This window comes from Polyodon spathula, chromosome 4, assembly GCF_017654505.1.
Source record: "Polyodon spathula isolate WHYD16114869_AA chromosome 4, ASM1765450v1, whole genome shotgun sequence".
Classification (NCBI taxonomy): Eukaryota; Metazoa; Chordata; class Actinopteri; order Acipenseriformes; family Polyodontidae; genus Polyodon; species Polyodon spathula.
Genome location: NC_054537.1, coordinates 96,701,053 through 96,714,412, shown reverse-complemented (window position 1 = coordinate 96,714,412; position 13,360 = coordinate 96,701,053).

Genomic DNA, 13,360 nt, shown 5'->3' with positions numbered 1-13,360 from the left:
TCAAAACCCTGCATATATTTGAAATCCAATTTAATCAGTTCAATTAGCAAATTCATCCAGAAAACCTCTAGTTACACATTTGTAAAACTCACTGCAAAAGCAACCAATACAATTGAGAAATATAAAGAGAGTATTAGAATTAGTACTGGATTAATGTTCAGAGAATATTATCTTTGGTTTATTCCTGGCAGTAATGGTTTCTTCACAAAGGCTCTGTCAAGTCTACCAGCTAACTTAAACATATATTGGGCCAGACACACTGACTACTCCAGAGATAGGGTGACTACAGGTGTTACTACAGGAAACACCTGCTGTGTATGAACTCTCAATGTATCAACATTCTGGAAGATTAACTGTTTGTTTTTCCCATTTATAGTCTAAATCAATTGAATCTGTCAGATTGTATCACAATACAGACTGTTGTTCTAATGATCTGGAACTCCCATAGTATCAATGTTCTTGACCAGCAGAGGCCATGAGCACTGTCCACACAGGAAATCCTGACACCTTTGTGGCTGTGTTACTGTTAAAACCACTAGGAGGCAGCATTGCCACTATCAGCACGGTTCTCTTGAAAGCATGTGTTCCTTGTGTATTTCTGACAAAGTACAAATTCTGTTTATTTTATTATTTAAAGTAGCCAAATGCATTTATGTGCTTTGAAGTACACATTTTGACATCAGGTACAGTAAGTTAACAAGTTTTTAACATCATTCCTAATGGAAACAAACCCAGACTTTTTCTTTTTTTCAGAAACTAACAAAATATTCTATAAATAGTGCTCAATTGTGCCCAGTTCAATTAATCCAAAGATAAGAAAATATATTTCATATTGTATAAATTCAAGAATGAAGCAGAGAATGTTTGTTTTTTTCTATTTTTATTTATTCGATTAGAACATCATAGAAAAGGCCATTCAAATCTCCACATCCACATTATTGCACAAATGTATATTCTCCTAAAACGCTTCATACTGTATAAAAGTAGGTCACTATTGGGCCTTTTATCTACTGAGCCCAGAGCGTCACATTTGGACTTTAACAGTTTCAAGGAATCTCCCAGTTGTTAAGCTGATTCAAGAAGATCAGCTCCAGCTGCCTGGCACAATGACCGATCAGAGCTCTGTAGACAGAATGCAGCACACTTCAGTGCCTAAACCTGTTCTCCATGGCAACCATAAGGAAAACAAGCAGTAACCTGTGGTTCAACCTCACATACGTGAGGATACCACAACGCAGCTATATCCCCTTCGCCGCGATTTTTTAATTTAATTCTGAGAACTTTTAAAACAGTGTGGAGTTCGAGAAGTTGCCCAGCAATAACTGAAAAAAAAACAAAAAAACAAAAAAAAAAAAAACATGCATTATAAAATAGATGCATAGATAAGAAAATCAACATGGTACAATTATACATATGGTGACTGAAGGGGACATTCCAAATATTGCTTATTTTAGGCAGAGAGAATTGTAAATAAGTGGGGCGAACAAACAAATAAATATACCCATCACATATTCAGGATTTACATAAACGACCAATTAATTAGTCAAGATGGTGACAGACGATTCACAAGCAACCCTCTTAACTGTAATGTTTCCATGGGACAATCTGGAGAACAGACTTTACTGTAGACTTAAATCCCCCTGACAAAGATGCAAATTCAGATATCCACTAAAATCTGGTTAATGATACCTGCAAAAATCAATTCCCCAGTGCACGTATATGTGAAGCTGAAACAGGAATCTGCATGTGATTCTGCTGTACTGCCTTCAATCTGCATGTGATTCTGCTGTACTGCCTTCAATCTGTATGTGATTCTGCTGTACTGCCGTCAATCTGCATGTGATTCTGCTGTACTGCCTTCAATCTGTATGTGATTCTGCTGTACTGCCGTCAATCTGCATGTGATTCTGCTGTACTGCCTTCAATCTGCATGTGATTCTGCTGTACTGCCTTCAATCTGCATGTGATTCTGCTGTACTGCTGTCAATCTGCATGTGATTCTGCTGACCCATCCTGTAAGTCAGGGTGATTGACTCAGAAGAGGTGACTGGTCCTCTTTGTGTAATTTTAATGTATCCAGTATCCAGATTTTAATGTATCCAGTATCCAGATTTTAATGTATCCATTTTATGAAATGCCATGCAGAATTAATTGCTAAGAGAGATTTTTTTTTTTTCCTTCAGTTGTGAGTTAAAAGTTATTTCTCACAAGCATAACACATATTTGACACAACGGTCTGTCAAATCCTAAAACGCAAGACCTAGTTAGAGAATGACAATAATAATAATCATCTTTATATAGCGACTTTCATAGTGGACCATTATCACAAAGCACTTTACAAGTGTAACTGCGCATCAGCTGCAGAGTCACTTACAACAACATCTCACCCGAAAGACGGAGCACAAGGAGGTTAAATGTCATGCTCAGGGTCACACAGTGAGTCAGTGGCTGAGCTGGGATTTAAACTGGGGACCTCCTGGTTACAAGCCTGTTTCTTTAACCACACGATCACACAGTCTCCTGAACGACAATGCACTGAAAAGTTTTCTAAAAGAGATAAATAAACCCCTAATATTCCTGTGATGAGTCAAAGGGATTTCGGTCTCTGATTCAGCCTCCCGACAGTAGATGGCATCAAACCAACTCGGGACTTCCCTTACCAAGATCTCGTGACCATGGCAAAAGTCATCTTTTTGAGGGGCGGCACCTTGGTGAGGGGCGGAAGTACAAGTATGTAAATTCCAGCCACTGGAGTCAAGTGAAGGATAATGACACTTGTCAGTTGGGGATTGGTGTTCCACTGACTACAGAGGCGGGAAATTACATACTAAAGAGAACATACTACTGTGTTCGGGGTTAATTATTTTGTTGTGTATAGATAATAAAAATAAATTATTTTATTTCTGTACACATAAATTACTGTCTGGACATTCCATTTAATACACTCTCGCCTCACACGTGGTGTCAGAAGTGAAAATGGATCCAGCTACAGTTTTGGCAATGTTTAGGGAGCAGGAGGAGAAGTGAGAGGAGAGAGAGAGACATGGCGCCAGGAACAGCTCGCCCAGTTCTTTGGACAGCTGGTGGAAAAACTATCAATATCAACATCAGAGAGAGCGGTTGCCCGGATGATTGCAGCTCAGCCAAAGCTTCAGAAGATGACCTCGGAAGATGATCCCGAGGCTTTCTTGATTACTTTTGAGAGAGTGGCAGAGGCTGCAGAGTGGCCTAGGGAACACTGGGCCATGAAATTGGCACCCTGCCTGACAGGGGAAGCTCAGGCAGCGTATCGAGCCCTGACGGCCACGGATGCAGGGGACTATGTTAAAGTAAAAGAAGCCATTCTCTCACGCCTCGGGATCACGGAGGAAACATACCGGCGCCATTTTCAGGAATACCAGCTGTCCAAGGGGATGCGGCCCCGGGTTGCGGGACGATATCTTTTAGATCAGTGCACCCGGTGGCTGCGGCCAGAAGAACATACACCCCAAGAACTGGTGCAGAAAATAGTTATAGAACAGTTCGCGTCTATACTACCGCCAGGGAATCGAGAGTGGATTAAGAGGAATCGACCTACCACTCTCGAGGATGCCATCCTCCTGGCGGAGGCCTACGAAGACGCAAACGAAGGCGCCGGGTCAGACCCCACTCCTGCCCCTAAACTAACTCGGACCAACCAACCAATGAAGCCCAGAGGGGGTAACCAGACCTTCAGACCATGGAGGTCGAGGTTAGCCCCATCCTGGGCGAGAGAGAATCCCCCTAACCTGCCGGTCGCGGACTCGCAGGACAGATTAACTCCGTTGATGCCTCCTAACCAAGTGTGCTACCAATGTAATGAGCCTGGACACATTGCCAGGAATTGTCCAGTAATAAAGGTGGACCTGGCGACAAGATCCTGGTCAGCAGTAACAGGTAGGAACACTGGGGAATGTCGGGAGGGCCCTTATCAGTTAAGAGTACAGGTCGGGGGAAAGAGTACTTACGCATTTGCGGACTCTGGGTGTGCACAAACATTGATTCGGCAAGCTCTCTTGGATGGGGTAGCCTGGGAGCCACAGGGTAAAGTGGCTATCTCCTGTATTCATGGAGAAACTCGGGTTTATCCCACCACTAAAGTTAGACTTATTGTAGGTGATTATTCAGCTTACGTTAAAGTGGCTGTAGCGCAATGTTTACCATACCCTGTTCTCCTGGGAAGAGACTGGCCGTTTTTTGATCGTATTTTAGGTCGGGAAATGGTCTTAGTTTCTACCAGGGGACAATTAAAGCAACAGGAGAAAACAATTGGCGAGATTTTTCCGTTGCAATCCGATCTGTTTAACCCTAAAATCCGCCCAAGAAAAACAAAAAGAGAGCGTCGGGTGGAAAAATATGAGGGAACTCTGAGACGACAAGGGGAGGGGTCTGACACAAAAGTAAACCAATCGCTTAAACAGCAAGGAAAGGGAGTAGGTATTCAGTGTAACCGGGGCTGCGAGGTTACTGAGGTGGAAGGTCATGTAATAAAAGACACTCCTCTCTGTGTACCTAACCATTGGGACCGAGATATTGACTTGGGATATGAACAACAAAATGATCCCACGTTACGGTATGCTTGGAAACAGGTTAGATATATCGAGGGGAAGGATATGCAGGAAGGACAACCGGTGGTATTTCCGCATTTTTCTGTATCTGGGCACTTATTATATAGAATAACCCGGGCTCCCGGGACGGGACAGCTCGTAAAACAGTTATTGGTTCCTAGGCCTTTTCAGTCAGAAGTCATGAGATTGGCGCATGACATTCCATTTTCAGGTCATTTGGGAACTGAAAAGACTCAGGAACGAATTCTGGCCCGGTTTTTTTGGCCTGGGGTTTATGGTCTTGTGCGGAAGTATGTATCGGAGTGTCCTGAATGTCAATTAGCTGCCCCTAAGTCAGTTCGCCCCGCACCTCTGGTTCCACTTCCAATTATTGGGGTACCGTTTGAAAGGATTGGTGTAGATTTAGTAGGCCCTCTGGAGGGAACAGAGTCAGGATATCGGTATATTTTAGTAGTAGTGGACTACGCAACGAGATATCCAGAAGCTGTTCCCTTACGCTCTATGAATGCAATAGCTGTAGCGAATGAATTGGTAAAAATATTCTCTAGGGTGGGAATCCCGAAAGAAATTCTCACTGATCAGGGCACTAATTTTATGTCAGACTGTATTCAGCAACTATATAAATTATTGAAAATCCGTTCAATTAGAACCTCAGTTTTTCATCCTCAAACGGATGGGCTTGTTGAACGATTTAATCAGACTTTGAAAAATATGTTGCACCGCTTTGTAGATCAAGAAAAACGCAATTGGGCTAAACTGCTTCCCTACTTGCTCTTTGCAGTTCGTGAGGTACCACAATCCTCAACGGGGTTTTCCCCGTTTGAGCTCTTGTACGGTCGGCAGCCGCGGGGTATCTTGGATCTCATAAGAGAAGGCTGGGAAGAACAGTCAAAGGAGTCTAAAAATGTAGTAAAATATGTGTTGCAGTTACGCGATCGCTTAGAATTAGTCGGTCGATTGGCACATGACAATCTCAAAGCGGCACAGCAGAAGCAGCAACAAAGCTACAATAAAAATGCAAGAATTCGGAACTTTCGACCTGGAGATAAAGTGTTGTTATTGTTGCCCTCATCGGAATCTAAGTTGTTTGCTAAATGGCAGGGTCCCTTTCAGGTTATTCGAGCAATTGGTAAAGTCAATTATGAGATCCGACAGCCTGGGCATCGGAAAGAAAGTCAAATTTATCATGTTAATCTCCTGAAACCGTGGAAAGAATGGGAAGTCCATTTTATATCTCCTGTACAGGAGGGAGAGGATTTTGGACCCTCAATTGAGCCAGAGTCAGCAATTGAGGTCCCGATGGGGGAACAATTAACTCCTGATCAGCGTGAAGAGGTAAGCAATCTAATTAATATGTTCAGTGATGTGTTTTCTAACGTGCCTGGAAGAACGCATTTGATCGAACATGCTATTATCACTCCGCCAGGTCTAAGAGTTAGACAGAGACCGTATCGCATTCCAGAGAGTCGGAGAGATTCTGTTCGAAGGGAGGTGGAGTGTATGTTGAAACTTGGGGTAATTGAACCTTCCCGAAGTGAGTGGTGTAGCCCAATAGTACCAATAGACAAGCCAGATGGGTCACTACGATTATGTATCGATTTTAGGAGGGTGAATGCTATCTCCAAGTTTGATGCATATCCCATGCCTCGAGTAGATGAACTCTTAGACAAGCTGGGGAGGGCTCGGTTTATTTCAACTCTGGATATGACGAAAGGATATTGGCAAATTCCATTAACGAAAGCCTCTCGTGAGAAAACGGCATTTTCAACCCCAGAGGGTCTTTTTCAATTTTGTACTATGCCGTTCAGACTTCATGGAGCGCCTTCTACTTTTCAGAGACTAATGGACAAGGTTTTACAACCTCATCGAGAGTATGCAGCTGCGTATATCGATGATGTAGTCATTTATAGTTCTTCCTGGAGAGAACATTTGACTAGATTAGAAGCCGTCTTACAGTCTCAGAGAGATGGTATAGAACACCCGATACTATACATCAGTCGGAAGTTACTGCCCAGAGAACAGAGGTATTCGGTAGTGGAGAAAGAATGCCTGGCAGTGAATGGGCTGTGGAATCTTTAAAATACTATCTTCTGGGACGACCTTTTGTACTCATCACAGATCACGCTTCTTTAAAGTGGTTAGACACGATGAAGGATTCAAACGCTAGGATTACGCGGTGGTACCTGGCGCTCCAACCCTTCGCCTTTCAAATAAGGTATCGTGCGGGTAAGTTACATCAAAATGCTGATTTTTTTTCCCTGGAGGGAGGGAAAAGGGAAGGGTTAGAGGTTTCCGAGTGTTCCTTCGGCTCCACTCTGAGGGGTGGGATATGTGATGAGTCAAAGGGATTTCGGTCTCTGATTCAGCCTCCCGACAGTAGATGGCATCAAACCAACTCGGGACTTCCCTTACCAAGATCTCGTGACCATGGCAAAAGTCATCTTTTTGAGGGGCGGCACCTTGGTGAGGGGTGGAAGTACGAGTATGTAAAAATTCCAGCCACTGGAGTCAAGTGAAGGATAATGACACTTGTCAGTTGGGGATTGATGTTCGACTGACTACAGAGGCGGGACATTACATACTAAAGGGAACGTACTACTGTGTTCGGGGTTGGTCCGAAAGTAAAATAGGAGGAGTAACGGGTGGAGGGAGATACTAGTTTGGTGCAGCGGGATTTTTTAAAAAAACACTAACATTTCTTTTGTCTTTTTTTGTCACGAAGACGATTAAAGACGATTTATCACGGTCTGTTTTGGATTTCACCCCTGCACTCCTTCCCTCACACCATTTTGTTTTCTTTTGTTATTTAATTATTTTATTGTGTATAGATAATAAAAATAAATTAGTTTATTTCTGTACACATAAATTACTGTGTGGACATTCCATTTAATACACTCTCGCCTCACAATTCCTCTGTAGTTTTTGTCAAGATCTGCTTAAGTGAGCCTCTCAAAAATTCACGTCTGGTTTGAAGCCTGAGTGTCCTTTGTCCTTTTTTTTTTTTTTTTTTTTTTTTTTTTTTTTTGCTTTCCTATAATAACCTGTCAGATATATTTCACACTTGTACACAGGTAACAAGCTGGGAGTTTAATTATGCAAACATAAAAGGAGTTTAATTATACAAGTCCTTGAACTGGAAGTTAGTCAAACACTATGATATATAATATATATAGTATATATATATTATATATATATATATATATAATATATATATATGAGAAAGATGTTGCACAGAATATGCACATGTCGAAGCGCTGGACAGCTAGCTCTTTGAGCTAATACTATATATATATATATCTATATATATATATATATATATATATATAGTTTCAATCTATATATCTAGATTATAATATATATATATATATTAATATATATATATATATATATATATATATAATATATATATATATATATATATATATAATAATATTAATATAAATAATAGATATTTTTTAAATTCAGCATTGTCTGTAAAGTTTTTGTTTCAACGTATTTGTTGTATTCAATATGTGAATAATAAAATACAACCTGTTCAATGCTTTTTTTTGTGAGGTTTAGGTGCTGTGAATTGAAAATAAAATAAAATCTTCTCTGCCCACTAATTTCTGCTCCAAGTTTGGTGTCACATAACAGCACTCTCCTCATGTAGCGGTAGATAATGATTTATCAAGAAAAAACCTGTCAGCCAATTTTTATGCAATTGTGTCATTTCTCTTAGAAACGCGAACTGTAGAACAAAAGATATGGCAGAGCCAACATGCTATTGAAACTAAAGGTATATTTTAACAATGTAAGAGTGCAATTGTAGCCACTATTTAAGGCAATGCAGCTTGAAATCATTCATTCATTTCTACTTAACAGGAAAATCCCATCAGTGGTACATCAGTGGGAAGGATCACTATGGGAGGGTTGTGGGTGGAGCTTTTGGGAAGGACCAGAAATGACAGCACACAGGAGCCGGAAATGGAGATTAGTCCTTAGAGCCCTGTACCATCAATGGTATCAGGGCAGGGTTTTATTTTACAAAAACAATAAAAATAGAACAGTTCAGTATTGCAAAAAATAAACAAGAAAACCACCTGGAATACCAGCAATGGTAAACTCAGGTTTGAAATCAAAAGAGTAAACAAAAAAGTTCACGGTTACAAAATAAATAACAACAAAGGAAGCACTGGGTTTCTTTGTGGTACTGCGGTGGGTTTTCTCTCACCACTTCTTAGCTCCCTTTCACAGATTAATGGCCAGTCCTCGGTTCCTCACTCCGGTAATCCAACACAGTATCTAAGGTTTTCAAGCTTCTGTGAATAACAGCAGTGAATGAAAGCAACACAACAAGCACTGCATGTGTTTTCAGTTCAGCGCAGGGAGAGCGAATGGCAAAATCATACTGCTTAAATACTGCCAAGTCCCACCCCTTCCCCACGTCAGCCAATCAACAAGAACAGCACAGCTGATTGCAATGATGGGACCCGACGGCCGCATGGTTCTACCTTGGGCCAAGATGGCTGCCTGACCCGGAAATTCCAGCATGGTCAGAGTTCAGCCTCCTGATCCAATCACAGTCAACCCTACACAGTGTTGCCGGTGGTCGGGAGGGCAAATTATGACAGGGACTCCTTCCAGTCCTGTCACAATCACCCAAAGAGCAGTTCCAGCAAATGCACTGCCACACGTCAATCCAAGCATGTACCATTGTGAAGAAAGAATACATACGCCATGTTCTGCATTTCAAACCATCACTATAATCCCCACAGCATGCACTCCGATGACTCATGCCCAGTACTGTATCAAACATATGTGTCAACTACCAAATGAATTGCACACACAAAAAACAATGCGTAGATTGATCCTCTTAATCTAAAGTGACATTCTATGTGTTTGGCAATCATTGCTTCAAGATGTGGAGCATAGCTCTTCTTAGCTGTGATGGCTTTGTAAACATCTTGAATCCAAAGCAGCTCTCCTCCTGCTGTAAGGATTAACCAGATCAGCCCTGCAGTACTTTATACAAAACATATCTGTGATAAACCAGCTCTTAAAAAACAAACATGGCCACACCATTCATTATTTTACCAGCTTCTTTCAATGCAGCAACAGGGTTTTGCTTGAACCAGTTTCTTTCTATCTTGTCCATACTCATTTCTGGTTGTTAATCTTCAGATGGGTGTACAGTATATTCCCTTCAACTGTATACAGGTTGCATCACGGATACAAAACACAACTGATTATGGATACCCCCGTTAAATTAAATGTCTTTCTCAGCTCTGTAACATAATTACTTTACTCTGCCTTACTGTCAAAATAAAATAATATAAGGTATTTTGTGTAAAACAGGTTATGTTTTAGAACAGAGATGTGTTTAACCCTTTTGTTTTACAGTGATAGCTAGAGGTGTATTTGATGTGTAGACGGAGATAACAGAGCGAGACAGTGGTCAGGGTGTTTATCCATACAGGGAGACTTGTCTCGCAGTACACTCAGTGTATCCTGTACTCATAGCTACAGTACTGTGCGACAGGAGCTTGGGGTTTTAAGGGCTCTTCCAACCTTAACCTTGTCTTGAATTTCAGCCTCATTCAGCCAAACTCCCTGAAACATAGTATGCTTTTTAATTCTTTATTTTATGAGCTTATGATGTCAGATTGTGCACCATTCAACTGAAGAGTTGTTTCTGTACAAAATGAGTGCCATTTTGTCACAGTATACTATTATTTTTCTTCATGGGATACTGTGACGGAAAGATGAGTTCTGGTGATGAATCTTCCTCCCGACCTGTGAGGGCGCTAAAGAACGAGAGAAGTATCTGGAAGGGCTGGCCTGACAGTTCGTTTCCGGGTCAGGGAAGTGGGTCAGCCTGGAAAGAAGCACGACTCTGTTGTAAGACCATATTGATTTGAGAGGTAAACGAGAAGCAGCTGCACGTAATAAGGCAGCTGCAACCGTTTACCTAGATATCATGCACGATTACATATAGGGGCCAGGGTAACGCTGATCTTTTCCTTCGTTTGGGTAAACGTTCGGAGAGAGAAGGAGCGAGAGAGGAGCTCTCGTTGTTACAGAGAATTACGTGTTGTGTTTTGTTGTGTTTGTTTGTAATTGTCTGCGTTTTGCACCACCAGACAGTTAACTCACCTATCCGGAGCTGTCGACCAGGGTCAGCACAATCCGGATCACCACTGCACGGAACCGTCACGAAATACAGTGTCTTCACCCACCACAAGCACGTCTGCACTCACCCAGGACTGGTGACCGTGTGTTCGTTTTGTTCGGGACTGTGTCCTATTATTGCTATCCCCGTGCTTTACACATCGTTGTGTATAGCCGGGGATTTATTATTTAACGGTCACCAGACCTGGATTATAAATAAAAGCACCTTTTCACTGGAAACTGTTGTCTGCCTGTCACTCCTGCATCGCATCACCGCTATACCTGTTCCCCTCCACTAGCCACTTTGCCACAGATACCCATCCACAGGCTCTTTTAATTTCACTGTTTATTGTGCACGCTTTACAATGAACTTTATAGTGCTTTACAACAAATAATCAATCTGTTTTCACTGTTTAATACCTGGAAATGAATGTCCATATATACATATGGAACACCAAACGGAATAACAGATATCCACAAAGGTCAACACAATGCTGGGATGATGCATTTTTATTGTATTGAGCCTCTATATACGTGTTTAATGATATTTGTTGTAACACATCACTGTGTGTCCCCTGCTAAAAACACTCCTGTAAATGCTGAAGCTGAAACTGAATTCTAACAGATGCCATTTTAACACAATATATTTCTTTAGGTTGATGCACCACAACACTGGTGTGATCATGTACTCAACATACAGGCGAGAGTATTATTTTTAAACTTAAAACTATTTTGTTCAATGAAAACGTGAGACAGTAAATATAAGGAGAATTTTGTAATAAAGGACATGTTTGGCAGATTTTGATCTCATGTGTTAAGAATGTTACCTGCGAATAATATTCAGTTCCGACACAGCCATTGTAAGGTGCTAAATGTAAAAAGCTCCAGGGTAGATAAAAATTTCAGCAACAACCTATAAACACATATCAAAGATAATGGTTCCTTTCCAGAAATATAGGCAGTGTGCTGTACACATAAGTACTTTCAATGCATGGTGAATGGAAAACAGACACTGCGATAATAATGAGACTTCCTTTTTCTCATCACAGACTGTATTATCAGATTTAAGAGGCAGTAGATTTCAAACTGTAGGGGTGGCTTGAAATCACGCAGGGAGTCTGAGCATCAGAATGAGAACACGGTGAAGAACAAAACTGTGAAGAGTGGGTAGCGAGCCTGTGTTCCACATGCACTAAATAGAATACTATTACTTTACATGAGTCAACCCTGACCCCATTCAAGAGAAATCCAATGACGGAGGTCCCTACAGGATGCCTGTGGAATAGGAATGGTATTACTCATTGCTAGCACGCCTTTATCAAGATCAAGATTATTTCAGTAATATGAATAGAAGGGAGAAGTAAAATGTTTCAGTTTGAATGTTCTCAGTGTGGTTGTCTTCACAGTAAAATGTTTCAGTTTGAATGTTCTCAGTGTGGTTGTCTTCACAGTAAAATGTTTCAGTTTGAATGTTCTCAGTGTGGTTGTCTTCACAGTAAAATGTTTCAGTTTGAATGTTCTCAGTGTGGTTGTCTTCACAGTAAAATGTTTCAGTTTGAATGTTCTCAGTGTGGTTGTCTTCACAGTAAAATGTTTCAGTTTGAATGTTCTCAGTGTGGTTGTCTTCACAGTAAATGTTTCAGTTTGAATGTTCTCAGTGTGGTTGTCTTCACAGTAAAAATTTTCAGTTTGAATGTTTTCAGTGTGGTTGCCTACACAGTAAAATGTTTCAGTTTGAATGTTCTCAGTGTGGTTGTCTTCACAGTACAAATTTTCAGTTTGAATGTTTTCAGTGTGGTTGCCTACACAGTAACATGTCACTCATTGTAAACTAATTCACTATGGAAGTGACATAATATAGTATATTTTTTGAGATTAGTACTTAAATTACAATTCCTAGTCTATATTTGTGATGAAGAAAGCCCCATTCATTCTAATATTTAATATAAATTAAAAATGTTGTGTGAAACAAATACAATAATAATCAAATTAACAGTTACCAACATCATATTCAGTATTTTCCAGTTGGCTGGAAATCTGGCATCACAACTTGGATTAGCCTGTATAGTGCTGGTAACTGATACTTTCTATAAACTCAATCAATTAGTCATTATTTGAACTAACAGAGTCAACATTGTGTACACACTTAAATGACACAGTTCATCATTTTAATGAGATGCAACAGACAGCGTGGTTCCGTTGTATTTAGTACTGCTGGATAACTATGATGCAGTTGGTTTTGTCTACAGCTTGAACAGCTAGTGTTCAGCAGGCAGCGGTGAGTTGTGGTATTGCTGGCAATCACTTGGATGATTCAATTTTGTCAAGTCTGTTTAATGATCTGCCTCCTTCCCTGCTTTTAACAATTTCAACTCAGAGTCCATTGTCTCATGTTTACTTCTGTCAATTGTTTATTTCTTAATTTTAACAGATGTTGTTATCATTATATCTTATTGTAAACAAGGGTAATATAATTTTAACAGAATGTTATCATAATTATATGTTATTATAAAGAAGGGTATTATAATTTTCACACTGTACACAATAAAAAAGCTACATTTAAATGATTTTTAAAAAGTATCAAAACAATGAAAGAAAAATAACGATCAATATAAAAACAGCAC